The 21,520-nt window shown below is 39.1% G+C and overlaps 2 pseudogenes; both read left to right on the forward strand.

The window, feature by feature from the left end:
- The first annotated feature begins 6,418 nt into the window (after positions 1-6,418).
- Positions 6,419-6,513, forward strand: LOC136144596 (U6 spliceosomal RNA; annotated as a pseudogene).
- A 9,940-nt stretch (positions 6,514-16,453) lies between these two features.
- Positions 16,454-16,513, forward strand: LOC136144595 (U6 spliceosomal RNA; annotated as a pseudogene).
- Positions 16,514-21,520: the final 5,007 nt, after the last annotated feature.

Genomic DNA, 21,520 nt, shown 5'->3' on the forward strand with positions numbered 1-21,520 from the left:
AGTGAGGGAGAGGCGGATGAATCTTGAAGCAAATTGGCTATCAGCTGGCACAATAGCCTAGACTATTCTAGCTAGTAGACTCTATGGGAGAGAGAACAAAGACTGTGTGCCTCTCAAGTCTGAACAATCCATCCTTCTCTTTGTCAAAATGAGAAAGCCAGGGCCAGTGCCGAGACCCAATAAACTCTTCCCTTGATTGGAACAAATTCCTGGGGGAGAAGGGAAGTGGAATGAGAAGGGGGGAATAGAATAATGTCAAACTCCTCCTAGAGGCCAAAATCTTCCACAGCATTCATTTCTCTCTTCCAGTCCAATGGGCTGAAAAGCAAAACATTAGTAAGCTAGGGATGCTGATATTGCTCTTGAGGGAGAAGATGATCAGAGAACTAGAAAACCAGGGTTTGAAGTAATGTGGAACTGCATCCTATGGCAGAGACTGTTGGTTTGAACCCAATTTTGTTCAGACTGACTTTGTCTGGCAGTCTTAGCTGGCCAGAAGCAAGTTGAGGCTTTGTGACTACTCATTAGTCAAATTAGAAAAACTGTTTAAAGGGAGCTGATAGCTGGAGACTGGGCATTTTTATTCTTCCCCTTTTCCTCTTTTCATTATTTGAAACACTGAATTGATGCCTGGAGCTCCAGTGGCCCTTTTTAACCTTGAAGTGAATCTCAAGTATCCGGGCGTTAAATTGTTCGCCCACAGATCACAAAGAGAGAAGAATGCTGGGCGCCTGATCCATGAGGAGCCACCAGACCTATCCTGGACAATGTTACATGGAAGTCTGTTACATGGGCAGCATGTAAAAATGTTGTGGCTCTTACTACCTTAGCATTATTTGTTGAGTACCAAATAAAAAATAGAAATAAATATTAATATAAGTCTAGATTAATCATTACTGATTTGTCCTTCCCATCCTCAACAGCTTCTATGCTTCTTCCTGATTCTAAGAAGAAGAAAAAGCATATTTCAAGGGATGCAATTTTTCCTCAGTGTGGCTGAACCCACCAAAGAAGTGTCTGAAAACACACACGGAGGGATTACTGCATGCGTTGTATGGAATCCCTAACAGAAAAGCGTGAAGCAGGGTTGGCTTTAGATATCCCATGATCAAGTCATGCATATGAACACGGTGTTTTCTTTTCTTATCTCTTTCTGACCACCCTTTGTAAGAGTTCAGACACGAAGGTTTATTGAGGGGACTGACCGGAGACGGGATGGATGTTTCAGAGATCTTTTAAGCAGGCTACAAGAACCCCCCAGTTCAGTCCTACCACAAATCCACCGTTGATCCTGGAGGTAGGCTTACAGCTGGCAAAGGAAAGGAAATACAGAGTTCACGGTAAGGTGAAGGGGCTCATGGCCAAGAACTCGCATACACAGAGACTGCTTATGGCCTTCCCCAGCCCAGATGCAAGTTCACTGCTTTTACCATTTAGAGGTCCCAAGAGAGCCTGTCTGGAAGGAGAAATAAATCCCTCTCCCCACTCACACCAGGCCCGGCCTGCTGCATATGGGATATTACTCAGCGGGCGCAGCTGCACTTGCAGTTTTGTATAAACATCCGAGGCCTTTCCTAACGCCTGAGTTTCACTCTTTCTTTTGGAGAGCTTTCCTCCTCATTTCAAGTTCCCTGCACATCTATGAGCTGCAGAAACGGAGCCAGATGTAAATCATGTTAAAGGGTGAACAGAGACGTTCTTTGGGCCAGGACCCAGCGTCTCAAGCACTTGAATCGTTTCTTCAGCCCACACTGCCCCCACCCCTGCTACGTGCCTGGAGATGTGGGCACAGAGGGGACTGCCAGGCTAACGCACGGTCTTCGTCATTATGTGGCTTTTGCCCTGAATCCCAGTGTAATATCACCTCCTCTGGCAGTTACCAAATGGAACAGCCCAGACCGGTCTCACCTGCCAAATGCGTGGGAGCACATCTCGCCCTTACTGACTTGGGGTTTAACTCTATGCCCAAAACTCTCCACCCATTAGGACTGAGGCCAAATCACATTTCCTGGCTTTAACAATGACCCGTTCTTGATGGAAGAAGGATGAGTGAGGAGGACACAGGAGTTGATCCTGTTTAGTTGTTGAATATGGAAGAAATAGGACAGGAGTGTTAACTTCCTATGAGAGGCCAGGGCTAAGGTGTTGTGCTCATGATATTTCTATTCCCTTGTTCCCTGATGGCTCAGTGGGAGCAGGTAAGGAATCCACCTGCAATGCGGGAGACACAGGAGACATGGGTTCAATCCCTGGGTGGGAAAGATCCACCAGAGGAGGAAATGGCAACCATCCCAATATTCTTGCTGAAAAATTCCATGGACAGAGGTGCCTGGCAAGCTGGGGTCACAAAGAGTTGGACACGACTGAGCATACAAGCAACATGTTGAGATATAAATGCTATGCACACTTCAGCAGAAAAACTCTTTTGTGCCTGCGTGATAACCATTCTTCCCATTACTGGTTCTAGCTCCCTACTTTTCCATACTCTTTCTAATTTTATGTTAGCCCTCCTCCTTTGTTTGCGGATGGATGAACAGTTCCTGGCCTGGATAATCAGAATACTCCATTCCTCCAGCCACAACAATTCAGAGTTGGCAGAGAGGTTCAGTGAGGCCAGTGAGACTCAACTTTGGAACTTTCATTAAGAGCTCTTGAGAAAAAAGTCATACCTTCAACTAGACTTTCTGGAACCATTGGCAGCCCTTCTGTCATGGGTAAAACTCTGCCCAAAAATGGAGCCAATGCAGCAGGAAAAGGCATTATCTCTAGATTTCTCAATTTAATGAGGAAACCATTTTTCTTTTCTTCCTTTTTTTCCTTTCTTCCTTCCCTCCCACTTTTTGCTTTTTGCTCAAGCTTATTTAGGTTACATTTGTGTCACTCTTGTCAAATAGAAGTCACTTCACGGGAAATAGATGTCACTTCACGGGAAATAGATGGGGAAACAGTGGAAACAGTGTTAGACTTTATTTTTGGGGGCTCCAAAATTACTGCAGATGATGACTGCAGCCATGAAATTAAAAGACGCTTACTCCTTGGAAGGAAAGTTATGACTAACCTAGATAGCGTATTAAAAAGCAGAGACATTACTTTGCCAACAAAGGTCCGTCTAGTCAAGGCTGTGGTTTTTCCAGTGGTCATGTATGGATGTGAGAGTTGGACTGTGAAGAAAGCTGAGGGCCAAAGAATTGATACTTTTGAACTGTGGTGTCAGAGAAGACTCTTGATAGTCACTTGGACTGCAAGGAGATCCAACCAGTCCATTCTAAATGAAATCAGTCCTGAATGTTCATTGGAAGGACTGATGTTGAAGCTGAAACTCCAATACTTTGGCCATCTCATGCGAAGAGCTGACTCATTGGAAAAGACCCTGATGCTGGGAGGGATTGGGGGCAGGAGGAGAAGGGGATGACAGAGGATGAGATGGCTGGATGGCATCACCAACTTAATTGACATGAGTTTGAGTAAACTCCGGGAGTTGGTGATGGACAGGGAGGCCTGGCGTGCTGCGATTCACGGGGTCACAAAGAGTCGGGCACGACTGAGCGACTGAACTGAACTGAACTGAATCCATGTTTACCAGGCGAGCTACCTATTTCACTTGTATGTTAACTGCATGTGTCTGAAAAACGCTGTGCATATTTTATTCCTAAATGCTATTTTGGGGACTCTATGGGTCATGTTGGGCACACACCCCAGATTCCAGTCTCGGCAGTCAAGGTTGTTGTGAAGAGTTCTCCTAAACAGGGGACTGTGGCTTTAGAGCAGCATAAGTTGGTTTCAAGAGATTTTTCCCTAGGTCCCTTTGTCATTTTCACCATTCCTATAAAATGATAATACTTTTGTTAACTACTTTGTACTCTTTGGGCTTCCCTGGTGGCTCAGATGGTAAAGAATCTGCCTGTCATGCAGGAGACCCAGGTTCGATCCCTGGGTCTGGAAGATTCCCAGGAGGAGGAAATGGCAACTCATTCTAGTATTCTTACCTGGGAAATCCCATGGACAGAGGAGCCTGGCGGGTTACAGTCACAAAGAGTTGGACACGACTGAGCAACTAACACTTTCAGTTTTCTTTACTCTTTGAGATCTTCTCTTCTATCAGACAGCAAAACTATCTATCTGTATTTCATTACTAGCTGACTTTGTTCAGTATGGCCCACAAGGATGGCATTGCTGCCACTAATGATACAGCTTTGAGAATATGTTCCAGATGGTCTCTGCACTCCTTATTTTGCTGTTAAACTCCATTCTCTCATTGATTACAGATTATATTATCCACTCTGTAGAAAGCTTGAGATGCATGGACAAAGCATAACTATCTATATTGCTCTTTTCATGCTACTGAGCTTAGAGGAGACAGGGTATCTAACCATAACTTAATAGAATGCACACTAGTGAGATGCTAAATATTGATGGTGAAAGAGGAGTCTTAAATAGTCTTGAAGCTTTTTGGTGAGTTGGAAACAAGAACTTCAACTTGTAGATGCATTGAGTCTCATTATTTGTGAGTCTCAGCATGGCAAACTGAAGTGCTAATAGACTCATTGTTTCCTGAAAGAAATGCTCTCCCCACATTAATCATGAAACTTCTGTAACAGCTTAAAAATTGTTTCCTTAGTCACATGGGCAAAGTAATGTCAAGTGTGAAGTCTTTATCTTAAGCTTTCATGGCTTTCTTTTACCTCCAGAATATTCTACTTGCCGGGAGATTTGCTACACTCTGTTTTCTTTGAAGAATCTTCCATGCCTTGATTTTAGCACTAAATGTTCCTATATTTATTCTAATTCTAGATCAGAACCCCCCCTCCCCCATTTCATTTTACAGAAAAACTTCCCCTACAGACTATACTGGCCTTCCCAGGAAGCTCAGTGGTAAAGAATCTGCCTGCTAAAGCAGGAGATGCAGAAGACGTGGGTTTGATCCCTGGGTTGGGAAGAGCCCCTGGAGAAGGAAATAGAAACCTACTTTAGTATTCTTGCCTGGAGAATCCCATGGACAGAGGGGCCTGGCAGGATACGCTCCATGAGGTTGCAAAGAGCCAGACGTAGCTGAGCAATTGAGCGTGCCTCCATGCACAAACCACCCTAAGTTTGCAGTAGGATACTAGCCAAGGCTATATTATCTGCTTGATGGTGAACAATATGGAAAAAACATTGGGCTTTGGGATTAGGCTAGTGACCTCACACTCTAAAACCCTGAAAGAATGACCAAAGTTCTCTCTCAACTCTCAGAGAAGCCTAGATTTATCATAGGCTCAATTATCAGTTTCTAATTTTTCTATTTCCCAGATACTTCTTGGGGGAGTTTAGACTTCATCAGCTTAGAAAAATCACACCATGTAGCATATGGTTTCTCTATCCTCCCACATATCTGCTCCTACTTCATACATAAGGCGTCAGCATCACCTGAAGTAGGCCCTCATTGCTGAATAAGGGTGCCTGCAAACTTGCTGTTTTGTAGACATTTGCATTCCTCATGTGAGCCAGTACTCTAACAATTTAGATTCTAACCTGATGTATTGTGTTCTGTTACCACCCATGTAGAGGGACAAGAGAGCTGGCACCACACATTATTCTAGAACTATTAAGAAATGCACGTTCAACCTAATCCTCTGTGAAACAACAAAAATATTAAAAAAAATCAGGACAAGTACTTTTCTGCCTGTGAAAGCTAATAGTATGGTTTTTTCATGTATTTCTATAGGTAGTTTATTATATAAACTCTGTAAGAGTTTGGCACTAGTGGTAAAGAACTCCCTACCAATGTGGTGGGTTTGATCCCTGGGTTGGGAAGATCCCCTGGAGGCGCGCATGACAACCCGTTGCAGTATTCTTGCTTGGAGAGTCCCATGGACAGAGGAGCTACAGTTCATGGGGTCGCAAAAAATCAGACACAGAGCAGCAACTTATCAGGCACACACATGTAAGATTTGCATGTTTCTCTTTTATCTGCAAAATCTGACCTTCAGGATCCATTCTCTTATCTCTGAGTTTTATCATTAAAATCACATAGCATCCTTCCATTTTTTAAACGTGACTTTCGGAAACTCTGTTCCCAGGATATCAAGTGTCTGAGCTCACGACTATTTGCCCAGTCACTTATCATCATTAATGACTAGACACCATGCCTAAGGATGAGACGGACAAATCTTTCAGGCTAACTTTCTCCAATTGCTAACTGCTTAAAGCCTCTGCTCTGATATTACTTCCTGATAATTATTGTCCATTTACTAGAATCCAGCTGCTTCAAACACTTGTGCCCACCAATTGCCTACTCAGATTCTGAAATTTGACTCAACCCCCCCCCCCCCACCGCCTTCAGCCCCCCGCCCCCCGCCCCGGGGAGGTCCTGGGAGCTTCTGCTAAACAGGGGACTGAGATCATCATTGTGTATGAGATGCTGCTACAGAGTAAGCTGGTGCTGGCTTGGGCAGCACATATACTAAAATTGGAACGATACAGAGAAGATTAGCAGGGCATATAAAATAGATGACTAATGAGAACCTAGTGTATAGCACAGGGAACTCTACCTGGCGCTCTGTGGTGACCTAAGTGGGAAGGAAATCAAAAAATGAGAGGATGTATTTTATACATATGACTGATTCACTTTGGTGTGCAGAAGAAACTGACACGGCAATGTAAAGCAACTGTACTCCAAGAAAAAAAAAAAAAAGAAAAGAAAAGCCTGGGTAAGATTATAACAAACAAAATACACTTACAATTGATGCCTAGCTGTCCCTTGTGGGCAATGTATACCAGAATCATTTCCCAGGAGGTCTCATTAGGTATACACTGGAGAAAGCAATGGCACCCCACGCCAGTACCCTTGCCTGGAGAATCCCAGGGACGGAGGAGCCTGGTGGGCTGCGGTCTATGGGGTCGCACAGAGTGGGACACGACTGAAGTGACTTAGCAGCAGCAGCAGCAGCAGCATAGTGATTCAGTATTTTTATAGATTATACAACATTTTCTAGATTATTTAAAGGTATTATAAAATAATGATTATAATTCCCTTTGCTATAAAATATCTTTGTTGCTTATCTATTTTATATATATTAGCTTCTATCTCTTAATCCCATACCTCTGTCTTGCCCCTCCCCCTTCCCTTCCTCACTGGTAACCACCAGTTTCTACATTTGTTTCTGAGTCTCTGTTCTGCATATATACATATTTGTTTTAATTTTTAGATTTCACATACAAGTGATATTATATGGCGTCTGTCTCCTCTGTCTGACATATTTCATGAAGCATACTATCCTCTAGATTCATCCATGTTGCTACAAATGGCAGAATTTCAGTTTTTATGGTTGGGTAATATTCCATTATATATATATATATATATATATATATATATATATATAAAATGAACATATACTGTTTTTCTGTTGATGGAAATGGCTTTGTTTCATATCTTGGCTAATGTAAATGGTGCTATGAACATTGGGGTGCATGTATCTTTTAGAATTAGTAGTTTCATTTTTTTGTAGATATATATAAAGAAGTGGGATTGGTCAATAAAGAAGAGAAAGAGTCAGAGGCATATATAGAATAACTAGTATAAGATATAAACATGTTATTTAAAATCTTGATAAGAATTAATAAAGAATGGAAACAAACATAGATAAATACAGGGACACCAAGAGATGTGACTCAAAGCATTACAGGGGCTTCAGAGGAACTGGAGCAGAGGAATTTTACATTTTATTTAACTAATAAGAACCTACTATATAGTACAGGGAACTCTACTCCATACTCTGTAATGACCTATATGGGGAAAGAATCTAAAAAAGAGTAGATAGATATATGTACAGCTGATTCACTTTACTGTATAGCAGAAACTAACACAATGTTGTAAATCAACTATACTCCAATAAAAGTTAATTAAAAATAGTATTTGGTATTATTGAAAACTTAAAAAATGTTTATAGGTGACATTTAAAATTAAGAATACATAAAGGAGAACTCTGGTACTTTTAAAAAAGTCTGAAAAACACCAAAAAGCTCAGAGAAGGTAAATTAAAATCATATGCAATTCCATCACCTAAAAAATAACCATTGTTGACATTTTGATGTATCCCTTCATTATCTTTCTCTTCTTCTCTCCACACATACGTATACATGTATGTATATGTATTATATATGTATGCTGCTGCTGCTGCTAAGTCTCTTCAGTTGTGTCTGACTCTGTGCGACCCCTTAGACGGCAGCCCACCAGGCTCTGCCGTCCCTGGGGTTCTCCAGGCAATAACACTGGAGTGGGTTGCCATTTCCTTCTCCAATGCATTAAAGTGAAAAGTGAAAGTGAAGTCGCTCAGTCGTGTCCGTGACCCCACGGACTGCAGCCCACCAGGCTCCTCCGTCCATGGGATTTTTCCAGGAAAGAGTACTGGAGTGGGTTGCCATTGCCTTCTCCGATTATATATGTATATCATGATATATTTATATATCTACAAATATAATGCTGCTGTATCTAATTTTAAACTTAATATACTTATTTAGACTTAAAATATTGTTAGAATATACATTTCAATGGTTACATATTATTCCAATATTTACATACTCACACATATGTCATATATATGTAAATATATAAGATATATTTCCTATATTATATATATGTATTCCCTGGTGGCTCAGATGGTAAAGAATCTGCCTGCAATGCAGGAGACCTAGGTTCAGTGCCTGGGTTGGGGAGGTGCCCTGAAGAAGGGAATGTCTGCCCACTCCAGCATTCTTGCCTAGAGAATTCCATGGACAGAGGAGCCTGGGGGGCTATAGTCCATGGGGTCGCAAAGAGTTGGACACAACAGAGAGATGAACACTTTCAGGCATATAGAGTACTTTAAAATTTTCATTATTATAAATAATACTGCAGCAAATTCCCATGTACATAAATATTTGTATATATTTCATTGTTTCTTTTGGGTAAATCCTCACATTTATTTGTAATCTCCAAGCTGCCAGTTCCTTATGATCAGTACCCACTGGTTTAAAATAACAAGTGTTTTCCCTCTCTCTTTCCCCTGCCTCCACTTCACAAAGCTACCTTTTCTACTTGCCCCCAACCCCGATGTCTTCCAAGGACCTCGGGGTCAGTATCTGCTCTGGGCATCTCACCTCACCGTTCTTCCTGGGCTTTTTCACAACACTGACCAGGCTCCCACACCTGGTCTGGTCGGGTCTCATGGCCCATACAGACCTGGCTTGCCCTGACTGTCTTGTCTCAAATGTTTTCTCAGGAAAAGCAGTCTCTTTAGTTTTTCTTATACAGCTTCTGTCTTTCAAAGCAGTATGAAAACACTTCTGGGCATAATGCCAGGAAGAAGTGTGTCACATAGACAAACCAGACCTCCCCACCCCCCACTTCCTCCCAATCCTCATTTTTCCCTTCCAAATACTTCCTGCTTTTCTGTAGCTATTGAGACAAGAGACAAAACTCTCCTGTTTAGTATGCAAGAGCTAAGTTCACAATCAGATGGCTGTTTCGCCTGTAAGTACATTGTATTCACCCCCTGAAATTCTTTCTTGCCATCAGCATTTAAATTAAAAATCACATTGGAGGAAAAAAGCCACTTATGTATGCAACACCTAAAAGTTATTTACAGCAGAGCTGATCTTTCAAATGACAAAAAATTGAAGATAGTGGTAATTCTGTTACATTGTACTTCTTGGGTTTCAACCTCATTCAAAGCACAGTCTTTCAGCAATTTTTATTGCTCTTTTTCATATAATCAAGCATGAGAAGAGATGCATTGGAATTTCTGGGGCCTGCATAATTAAGTACCTCCTTGCATGTTCTATGGATTCTATGGGAGCAGAAAAGTTAACTTATATTGATGGATCATCCTCCCTTAAGATCCAGGAAAGTACTCTATGTGCCTGGGGGTCACCACTGGGGTGGGGAGGACCTGCCTTCAACACCTGGAGGCCTTGCTGGGCAAGTGGTGCGGTGACCTCTGGTACAGCAGAGGGCCAAAGAGTCATTATGCTCCGCAAGGGACAGCTGGGCCGGAACTCTTGAGGGCTTTTATTTGTGAATTCCTTAAGAAGCACATCCTGCAATAAAATTTACCAACGCCACTGAGGATGTGTCCTATTGTATGTTTATTTCAAATTTATATAAACACTCTTGACCTCATGTTTTTCTGACTCATTGCAGCAGGTTTTTTTTTTTTTTTTCATATGTGGAGGAATTTGTATATTTGTTTTTGAATCCTAACAAATGTTAATTAATTTTCTTTACCTTTTATAGTTCTACTTTCAAAGAGGAAAGTAAAACTGATGGGAGGGTATGTATTATTATGAGTTTAGATTAACAATACCAATCTGAGTGGATAAAATACTGAATGAATAAGAAATGTACCAATTCTAGTCACTGTTGAAGTATTTACTAGCTATGTGATATATGACTGGTTACCTTTCACTTTCCTCATTTGTAAAGTTGAAATGATAATAATCACTTGCCTCATAGGATTGCAGTAGTGATTCCTAGCAATAACGCTCTAAAATTCTTAGGTTTGTAGCTGGCACATAGTCATCTGAGAAAAATATTACTATATTTAGTTTTTCATTATTATACTTTCATAATTATACTGTGATTAGACTTGAGCATATCAATGTGTTGACCAGTATTCTACCCACACGGTTATATAAACTTCTTCCAGTTATGTGTTTACTTCATTACTTTCCTGATTTTCAAGAGTAATGACACTAATATTGTTTTTCACTTTATAGTGCATTTTCATATTTTATTTCATCCTCATTACAACTAAGTGAGGCAGATATTATAAGTTCTACCTGTCTTTAATAAAAAAAGTTTAAGTGGTTTACAAAAGTTCACTCACTTAATTATTCATTTATTTTAAGCTTCTATTATTACTACCTTCAGTATTATTTTATCTCTTTGCCCAAAATTACAAGTAAGGAAGTGGCAACACTGATATTCAATACTATTCCTCTGATTCCAAATCTCATACAGTCCATGACCTGTTGACTACTTGTCAACCACCTGTACCATGAACATGTGAAGTAATCACAATTTATTTACTAAGTTTAGGGGAGATTGCTCATAAACTCTCCCAAACTGGTAAAAGTGAGTGTTAGTCACTCAGTTGTGTTCGACTCTTTGCGACCCCGTAGACATGTGGGCACCCCTGTTCTGGAATTTCCCAGGCAAGAATACTGGAATGGGTTGTCTTTCCCTTCTCCAGGGGATCTTCTTAACCCAGGGATGGAACCCAGGTCTCCTGCACTGCAGGTAGATTCTTTACCATCTGAGCCATTAGAGAAGCTAAAAACTGGTAAGAACTTCACACTTTTAAAAGATCTCCCAACATGATTTCACAACTTTCCTAGGTTCAATGTTTTTATAAAATGATTTAAAACTCTATGACAGAAAATTGTAGTCAGATTAAACAAAGTCCCTCAGCTTTAGTTTGAGTGAGTATGTTGCATGCCAGATACAGAGACAAATAAAGCAACTGGGATAGAAAAGACTGGGCTGTGGAAAATGTGCTGTTATTTTAGACCTGAAGAAAATGAGGCCTGGAGCCATGCAGGCATCTGAGAAAAGAACAGTACTGGTAGATGAAACAGCAAACGTAAAGGCTTCCGGGGATATTTGAGAGACAGTGAGAAGAGCAGTGTGTCAGAAGCAGAATGGGCAGGAGAAAGTTCTAGATCAGGTCAGAGAGCCAAGAGGGAGGAGGAGGCTCTGTGGGGTCTTGGGCCCATAGTGAGGATTTTGTCTTTCCATCTGAGATGTGAAGGCATGGACGGTTCAGGAGTGAGGAGCCCTGTGACCCACGTCAGCTTTACGAGGTGAGAGGAAGGGACCAAAGCGAGCCGCTGACTCACCAGGGGTGACTCTCCCTACAACTTCACACTTTGGTATGTGTGTCTGTGTGCTCGATAGCTCAATTGTGTCTGACCTTTACGACCCCATGGACTGTAGCTTGCCAGACTCCCTTGTCTATGAGATTTTCCAGGTAAGAACAGTGGAGTGGGTTGCCATTTTTTCCTCCGGGGAATCTTCCCAACTCAGGGATTGAACCCATGTCTCCTGCATTGCAGGTGGATTCTTTTACCACTGAACCACCTTTTGTATAGATGCAAATAAGATCTACATACTTTTCTAACAATTTTATGAATCAACTAAAATGGCTGATGGAAAAGCTGGCCTTGACCTTGTTTAAGAGTTATGGAGTCAACTCTTCTGTATCTTACAGACCTCTTGGATCTGTAAAACAGCAATCACACCACGTATAAGTTAATGATTGCCTGACCTCAAATATTTTGTCTCTTATTGCTGTTTGATTGGTCTACTGAACTCATCATTAGTAAACTTACGCATAAAACTATGCGACTATTATGTATATGCTTAAAAAAGTAAAATAGATTACTTTTTAAGTTGGTAAATATTAATTTTCTACCATGAATATGTGATAATCCCATAGCCAACAGTGAGGTAATGAAACTGTCAAGTACCACAAACATCCACTTATAAGCACTTCGAGAGTAGAAATGCTATCTACCTAATCTTTATGTTTCTCTATCGACAGGAAAGCTCTTTGCATGAGAGCTCCCTTCAAAATAGTTATGAATGTGTTTTCTTTAATGTGCTAATAAAATCTGATAAGATCATAATAATGACTTAGTTCTGTATTGGGTATCTTCCCAGTTCACCATGATTCGCCTTTTCCCAGAAACTCTCTCTACATGTACAGGCATTGTATCCCACCTCACACTACCCCATTATGTTTGGGCAGAACATGACCTTGGCCTCTCTTTAAAAATAATTGGATCAGGAGAAAGAACCAAACAGTTAATAGGAGTCTCTCCCTCGGCCTTAGAATAAAGACCAAGGCTAGACCTTGGATGTAACTGGGAAGATTATGATACAATTGCCCTCCGGATGAGAGAAATAAAGGAAGTTAATTTGCTTAGAGCGAAAATAGTTTAGCAGATGTCACGTAGCCAGTATGCAGAAGCAGGGAAGCAATTTGGAGACTTGATTATTTTCTGTTTCTAGAAACTTTGGAGCCACTGACTTATTCCAAGAGAATGTCTGTGTCCTTATATTATCACTTTCTACCCAAAATAGATATGATTGTTTTCTGTTACTTATCTTAATTAACCTAACTTCCTATTCTGATAACACATTTCAACCTTATTAGACCTAGCAATATTGATTTAATGACAGACAGCACACAGGATTAAACCAAAGTTTACCAAGAGTCAAATAGGTTTGATTTGTTACTTCTTTTATTTAAGAGGCAACTTCAACTATCAATGGGCCATTAATCACAAAACACTACTGATGATTTACAAAGACATCTTGGTTATTGCCTAATAACTTTGTCTTTATAGAGACTGGTTTTTTAAAAGAAATATTCTGATCTTAAAAAGCATTTCAAATACCATGCATTTCTATGTAACAGTCATCCTACTTAAATGCTAACAAAATCTGTTTGTATGTAGATAAAAAATCAAAATGTGAAAATATTAACATATCAATTTATAATATAGTGTTACAAGTGAATTAAAGTATAAATGAAGTCCTAATACCAAGTGTTTTTTTTTCACTACTTTATGAAATCTTCAGTTTCATGAAGCTTAAATCAAGATCCAAAAATATTTGGAATTGTAACTAAGTTACAAACAAATGAACTGGTCTACTCCCAGAGATCATGAGTGCAATTGGAATTACTGACTCTCAGTGGAGAGTCATTCCGCACACATTCACTCTGTAGTTACAAGGTTGCAACCAGCTTCTGTGTGAGTTTTTGTCTAGACTTATAAAAACTTTCAATAAAGCCATGGAGACATTCAATTGCTTCCTGTCTCATGGAAAAAGTTGTAGAACCCAAGTCATGTTGCCTGTTATAAGGTGATTTCAGAGTTTGTGGCCTTTCTTTTAGTGCTTCATCTGAATCGAAGAAAGAAAACCAGGAACTCTTACTATTAATAATACAGTGGAAGAATTGTCTAGAAAATTGGCATTAAGCAAGATTTTTTAGGCAAAAAAGTAGGCAAAGTAAATATTTTGTGATAAGAAACATCATTATGGAGCACAGAGAGAATTTGGTATTTATCCATTCATTATGTGGTAGTATCTTCATAACTCTAAGAAGTAAAATTTCCATTGCAGTAATACTGAAAACATTCCAGTGATTCTCAGTCAACTCGAAATGTCTATCCTCTATAATTGTTAGAAAATTTTCTGTGATAATATTTTAAGTTGGCATATTGTCAAGTTAAAACAACATTTATACCACTGAAAAACTTACAAATACAAGAAACTTGTTTCTGTATTGTAGAAGAGCTTTCACTTTACATGTTGGGCTTAATGTTCTTATTTTTCTGGAATAGTTACAACAGTTATGAAATATTTGAATCTTAATAGTTACCAGGATGAGTTAATATGGTAATTTAGAAATGCCCAGATGCACAGAGATCAGAGTTTACAACAGCTGACATTGCTGCTTCTTTTATCTCCATTTGAAACAATGATAGGAGTGAGGCTATCAGAGGTTGGTTACAAAAGAACATCTTTAACAGGCCTATGTGTAAGGAATGAAAACAGAAGAATCTGTCTCAAAAGGTGAAAAAAAAAAATCAAATGGGGAGACTGTGAAAGAATTTTCAAGTTAAGAGCAAGGGCAGATACAGAATCAGAAAATAACAATTTTAAATTAGGAAAGTAAAAACATTAACAGTACTGTATGCTGGACATGGGTTTGAGTAAACTCCGGGAGTTGGTGATGGACAGGGAGGCCTGGCATGCTGCGATTCATGGAGCCGCAAAGAGTCAGACATGACTGAGCGACTGAACAGAACAGAACTGAACTGAACTGAACTGATGCTGGTTAATAAGGCTGGGTTCGTCATCCAAATGCTGGATCAGGGTAAACATTTTTAGATGGATAGATGTAGAAGTGAGAATTGAATTTCTTAATTCAGAGTCGGTTTCCCAAGCCAGTACCTTAGGACAAATAAGCAGGATAAACTGCAGGAAACTCGCCATGAGGATAGCTCTCCAAGAGGACAGCAACTCAGGGCTGCAGTTCTAATGTGCCTGAGGAATCTGATCACACTTGAGTCCTAACTGCTCCTCCAGCCTGATGGTTACAAACAAATTGGTGAGACAACTCCTGCCAATCAGCTCTTTACCACATATAAATGGCTTATTTGCTCCTTTGTACTCTAAAACCTGGGCTTCCCAGGCGACACTAGTGGTAAAGAATCCCCCTGCCAATGCAGGTTAGACATTAGAGATGCAAGTTCAATCCCTGGGTCAGGAAGATCCCATGGAAGAGGGCATGGCAACCTACTCCAGTATTTTTGCCAGGAGAAATGCCATGGACAGAGGAGCCTGGCAGGCTGCAGCCCATAGGGTCGCACAGAGCTGGGAACGACTGAAGCGACTTAGCACGTACACACTCAAAAAGCTATGAAAAAAAAGTGTGTATATTCAATATAAATGTTAAGATAAACCAATTAAAATTCACTAAATTATTTTTGAAAATATTTCTTGATTTTCTAGTATCTGTTGGGTATCATATAAGATTCAAATTGTCAACATTATAGTACAAGTATTAATTAATTAATATTTAGCTATAATGCTAGACAGACTTTTTATTTAATCAGACACTGGTAATAACTATTAATATTCACATTGGAAGATGTTACTATGACTTCAGAGAGGCAGGGCTGAGCCAGCTGTGAATATTTGTTCAATCTTGCTAACAAACGGAAACAAAGACATTCCAATATATAGATTAATTCATAAAACAAATCTGTGTAGGGCTGAATAAACTGGGCAGAGTCAGGCATGCTGAAAGCACATTTCAGATATGTTAACTAATACAAAGTAGAAAAGTGTTTTATCAGATGTACCATATAAATGTATCTAAGAACGTGACTTGAAAGAGAATTTCCATCCTTCAAAGACTGGTGTAAACACCATCTCCATATAGAGGACTTTCCTGAGCCCATCTGGATTTAATCTTTTTCTCCCCAGTGATTTATCCCAACTCTGGTATGACAATTATTACTCTCTATCATGGCCCAACTCCTATGCTGGACTGTCATTTTTTTTTAAGTACTCTCCATAACAGCCAGAACTATGCCTCTTGTCCTAGAAGCATCTAAGTACTTTTTTATAATTGAAAAAGACACATTGAAATTTATTTGGTGCCTACTATTTCCCTAAATTAGATGATGAAGCTTCTTTCTAAAAAGCTCCTTTTCATTTAAAAGCACAGATTTTAAAGCTATCTTGCAAATATTTTCTCAGTTTTGCTTTTACAGCGAGCAATAAAAATGCTTTATCAATAAATTATATTTGATCATTATGGCCTTAATCTTTTAGCCAAATACATACAAATGGTATTGATCAATATAAAATAATTTCATACACTGACTACTGATAAATATAAGTCAAAATAAGCTGGTGCTGGCTTGGGCAGCACATATACTAAAATTGGAACAATACAGAGAAGATTAGCATGGCGTATAAAATAGATGACTAGTGAGAACCTAGTGTATAGCACAGGGAAGTCTACCTGGTGCTCTGTGGTGACCTAAGTGGGAAGGAAATCCAAAACTGAAAGGATGTATTTTATACATATGACCGATTCACTTTACTGTGCAGAAGAAACTGACATGGCAGTGTAAAGCAGCTATACTCAAAAAAAAAAAAAAAAAAGCCTGGGTAAGATTATAGCAAACAAAATACACTTACAATCGATGTCTAGCTGTCCCTTGTGGACAATGTATACCAGAATCATTTCCCAGGAGGTCTCATTAGGTGACATTTGTCAACTTAATGAAGTTATAAAGGTCCAGGGTATATGGTAGTCAGCTCTGAAGGCTTGACACATGTGAAAGATGTATTTTTCACTATAGTGGACCATGAACTAGGGGTCCAAGGGTGATGTATATATAATTCTAGTAAATTAATTTTCAAAACTAAGTTATAGCCAAGCCAACTTGCTTGGATGGGGCCTTCCCAATCTCAATTTTATCTGACTGTTCGTTTAATAGAAAACATGTTTGTTGTCTTTTTATAATCCCAATATTCCACTGGCTAATAAAAATGTAAAGTCAGAGCATATCCCCAAAAGTAGTCAAGTTCATCCTACATTCCTATTATCTAAAATTTATTGGATTCTCATGGGCTTCCCAGGTGTCACTAGTGGCAAAGAACTCTCTTGCCAATACAGGAAACGTAAGAGACATGGTTCGATCACTGGGTTGAGAAGATCTCCTACAGACGGGCATGGCAACTCACTCCAGTATTCTTGCCTGGAGAATCCCATGGACAGAGGAGCCTGGCAGGCTACAGCCCATAGGATCGCAGAGTTGGACACAACTGAAGTGACTTAGCACGCACGCATGCATCAGTTTCTCATAAAATCATACTTAATACTAAAGATTTTGAGATAAACAGAGTGTAGGAAAATGTCAAACTCATAGAGAAAGACAGTAGAAAAGCAGTTACCAGGGGTTGGGGCTGGGTGAAACTGGCAGTGATTGGTAAAAGGATATAAACTTTCAGTTACAAGATGAATAAATTCTGAGGATCCAATATATAACATGCTGACTATAGTTGATAACACTGTATTGCATAATTGAAATTTGCTAAGATAGTAAAACTTAAACTCATAAGATAAATATGTGAGCTGATGAATGTGTTAACTTCATTGTGGGAATTTTTTCACAATATGTATGCATATCAAATCGTCACATTGCATACTTTAAATTTCTTGCACTTATAGCAATTTTCATACCTGAATTATTAGAAAAGAACAAAGAAAGAAGGGGTGTGAAGGGTGGGGAGAAAGGTGATGAAATAAAAAGAAGGAAATTCAAGACTGGATATACTCCCTTCCTTATTGCCTTCTTCTGCCCATCTATTTTCAGTATGATACCACAATGTTTTTATGTAATTATTTGGACTGTACATTTCTAGTGTATATTTAAATGCAGAATTTATATTACATAAACTTTCCTTGGTGAAAGTTGATGTACGGTACAAAGTTTCAGTTATGTAGGAAGGTGACCTAGATGGGTGGGATGGAGCGGTTAGGGAGGGAGCTCCAGGAGGGAGGGGGTATGTATACACATAGCTGGTTCCCTCTGGTGTACAGCGGAACCCAACACCACACTGTCAAGCAACTAGACTCCAATTAAAATAAAAAGATGAGCTCCATTGTACAGCATGGGGACTAATAGTAAACAGCACTGTACTTGAAACAATTTTTAAGAGGGTAAATTTTACATTAAGTATTTGTATCACCTCCCCCCAATGTGGTCATAATGAACACAAAAGGAGGAAGCTTTGGGATTTGATGGATATGTTTATGGCAATAGACTGTGGTGATGCTTCCACGGGTATATTAATCTCCAAACCCATCAAGTTATAAAACTTACCTTAAATATGCACAAGTGTTTTGTATCAGTTATGCCTCAATAAAGTGGGTAAATTTTTCTAAAATATAGGGATGATTCCAGACTCAGATCTCTGAGCCTGCAAACAGGTCTTATTCAGGACAAGCAGAGACCCACCAGGTATCCCTGAGACCCTGCAGGGTGCAGGCTTGTGTACACGGGGCTCACAGGTGAGAGTCGTCACTTTGAGGGTTCTCTGCAGCCCCTCAGCTGTGCCCCCCTGCCCTTGCCACTCCTTGCTCTGTTGCCTTTTATTGGTCAGGCCTCTAGTCTCGGTCCCTCACCAGCTTCATCTGACCATCTTGAACATTGCCAAGGGAAGATTTGGGCACGATGGAGAGGTTATGGGTAGGGGAGAGGTTTGAGAAGACAAAATTTGAGAACCAGATTTGGCAATGTTCAGGATGTATTTCCAATTTTATCAATTTTATTTATTTACGTTGGTTTTTATCCCAACAATACTTGTCCCTCCTGTAAGAACCTCCAGCTGACATCTTCTGACAGAATTGGTGACTTCTGCAAATGCAGCCAAATTGGTAAAATCTGAAGTCACATTCTTTATTACTGATTTAATCTTCAAAAAGTCAGTGCAATTCACTAAAAAGGGTTTTTGGTGGGGGGATGCTAAAAACCAGATGCTAAATCAGATACAGGAGACATTCAGTCACTCACAGAGACCCATTTTGATTTTTTTTTAATGCATTACTTGAATTGAGAAGTACGAAAAAAAGAACTTACGTACATGTTTCAGACTGCTCATATTGAAGTTGGGAATTGTGTTAACATTGAACAACAAATTAACAAATTGAATGACCTGCTTATGGTATTCCATATGCAATACATGTCAGGATTGTGTAAATACTATCTTAGATATATGTATGTGTGTGGGGAGCAATCTTTTCCTTTTAAGGGTTAAAGCTGTTCAGAATTCTGCCAAAATAATATAGCTTGTCTGGTGTAAGTTAAGAGACAACACTAAGTACTTAATAAAGGGATTCATTCAACTTGTGTAAACAAGTATCAGAGGACATTCATATGCGATTAAAATTTATGATTTGAAACTAAAGTAAAATTTTCAGTTTTCACCTGTAATGTTGAAATAAGGTAGGATAAATTAGACCAGAAAAATATTCTACTGCATCTATATATTATAAGCATGTAGATTAATCTATATATTTTATACAAACATATTAAAAAGAAAATGTGAATATTCTTTTACCACCTTGATTCATATTTATCTTTTATCTTCCTACTCCCAGTCTTCACTTCCCCATTCATGAAAATTTTGGAGAAAAATAAAGACATTTTTATTTCCTTCATATAGTCCAGATCCTCTATTAGGATGCATTATATGTATTACCTGAATAAATTCTCACAGGGACCCTGATAGAAAAGGAACTATTCAAATTTTTTCCATATGAGAAAACAGAGACACAAGAAGTAGAAACAGACTTAATCATATCACTAACAAGTTTAAGATTTGGAAGTAGAAAGCTGCTTGACACGACTCTTAACAATGGTGATCTTTTCTATTGGTACAATCTTATTTTGAAAACCTCTAGCCAGAATTTACTCCCTTGATTTGAAAAAGTCTGATGACTCTCAACTCCCTATTCCTAGAAAGTCTGAATTGCTTAACGTTCTCCTCAATTTAGTTCCCTCCATGTTTTCTATTTAAGTCTCCCGACTTTTCTTCACTTGCTTTACTATCAGATCAGTATGGACTACTTGACATTTGCTTAAAAGTCTCAGCTTTTTCTTTGTTTAATGGTTCACACTGTTTATTCTTAATTGGATTATTTTCTCTCTCTACTTATATTTGTTAAAGTCCTATGTATCATTCAAGTCTTAGGATAAATATCACCTCTTCCATAAAGCCACTCTCTCTATTTCTTAGTCAAGCATTCATAAACCATTGCTTACACCTCTGGTATAGAACATGGGCAATCTGCCCCTAGGCTGCAGTTATTTGTGCATCTGTCTTAGCTCATTCATCAGACTCTTCAAGGGAAGAAACCCGTCTTTATATTTTCCACAGTGCCTGGAATAGATCTAGGTACAAGGGATATTCAATAACCATCCCTTGAATGAGTGAATTAAAGTGATAGACAACTGAAGAGTTAGATGTTATGCTTTATTAAGTGAGATCCTTTTGCTGTAGATTCTCATAGGACTTTTCAAAACTGATAAAATGAAACTTGCTCACAATAGAATCTCCAAATGTTATCCCCAGGATAGGTTCTGGAATAGTAATATAGAAACCCTCTTGTAAACCCTTGGAAACCGTTCCAAAATGTCAAAGATCCTTGATTCAAAAACCATGATGATGACATTAATATGGAAAACACATGCGGTAATTAAGGATGGATAGGTATGTGTGCGTGTACTATGTTAGATTTTTTTTTATTGAATTGATATACCTACATACCAAAGAATAAAACCTGTTTGTGACACATAATGTTAAGATAATTTGTCAGTAACACATGCATTGCTAAAAGTTATAACGGTAAAAAATATTATAAGTTAATGCACCCATGGGTCATTCAACTCAGCTGGCAATACACCTGAATAGAAAGGGCGAGCTGGCCTTAATCTCCAAGCCTGTCATTTATTTCTTTCACACAAAAAGTATGGGACACAGGTGGCCAGAAGTCAAAGATCATACTCTGCCTGAATGCTTCATAAGGCACGGTACAAATGTATGGATCCTGCTGGGTGAAATCAAAAAGTCACTAGAACGGGGTTCCATTTTAGTGACCCAGGTCAAAGGCCATACTGCTTTTGGTGTTTTACAAATGTTTGACAGATTAAATACCCACCTCCTAGGGATAACAAATAGGCCATGGAGCTAAAAGTATTCATAAGCATTAAAGCTTCATTCAGAATTCTCCTTTCGAAGGATGTAGGTCACAAGGATTAGTAATATGGTTACAAAAATTTTTTCCCGTTGTTGAAAAATTACACTCTGGACAATATCTCTGAGTGTACTTGCAGGTCACCCAATATGAAGACTAGAAAAAGAGAAAAGAGTTAAAAAAAAAAAAAAAAAAACAATGGTTACACCCAG

The sequence above is a fragment of the Muntiacus reevesi genome, chromosome 11 (assembly GCF_963930625.1).
Source record: "Muntiacus reevesi chromosome 11, mMunRee1.1, whole genome shotgun sequence".
Classification (NCBI taxonomy): domain Eukaryota; kingdom Metazoa; phylum Chordata; class Mammalia; order Artiodactyla; family Cervidae; genus Muntiacus; species Muntiacus reevesi.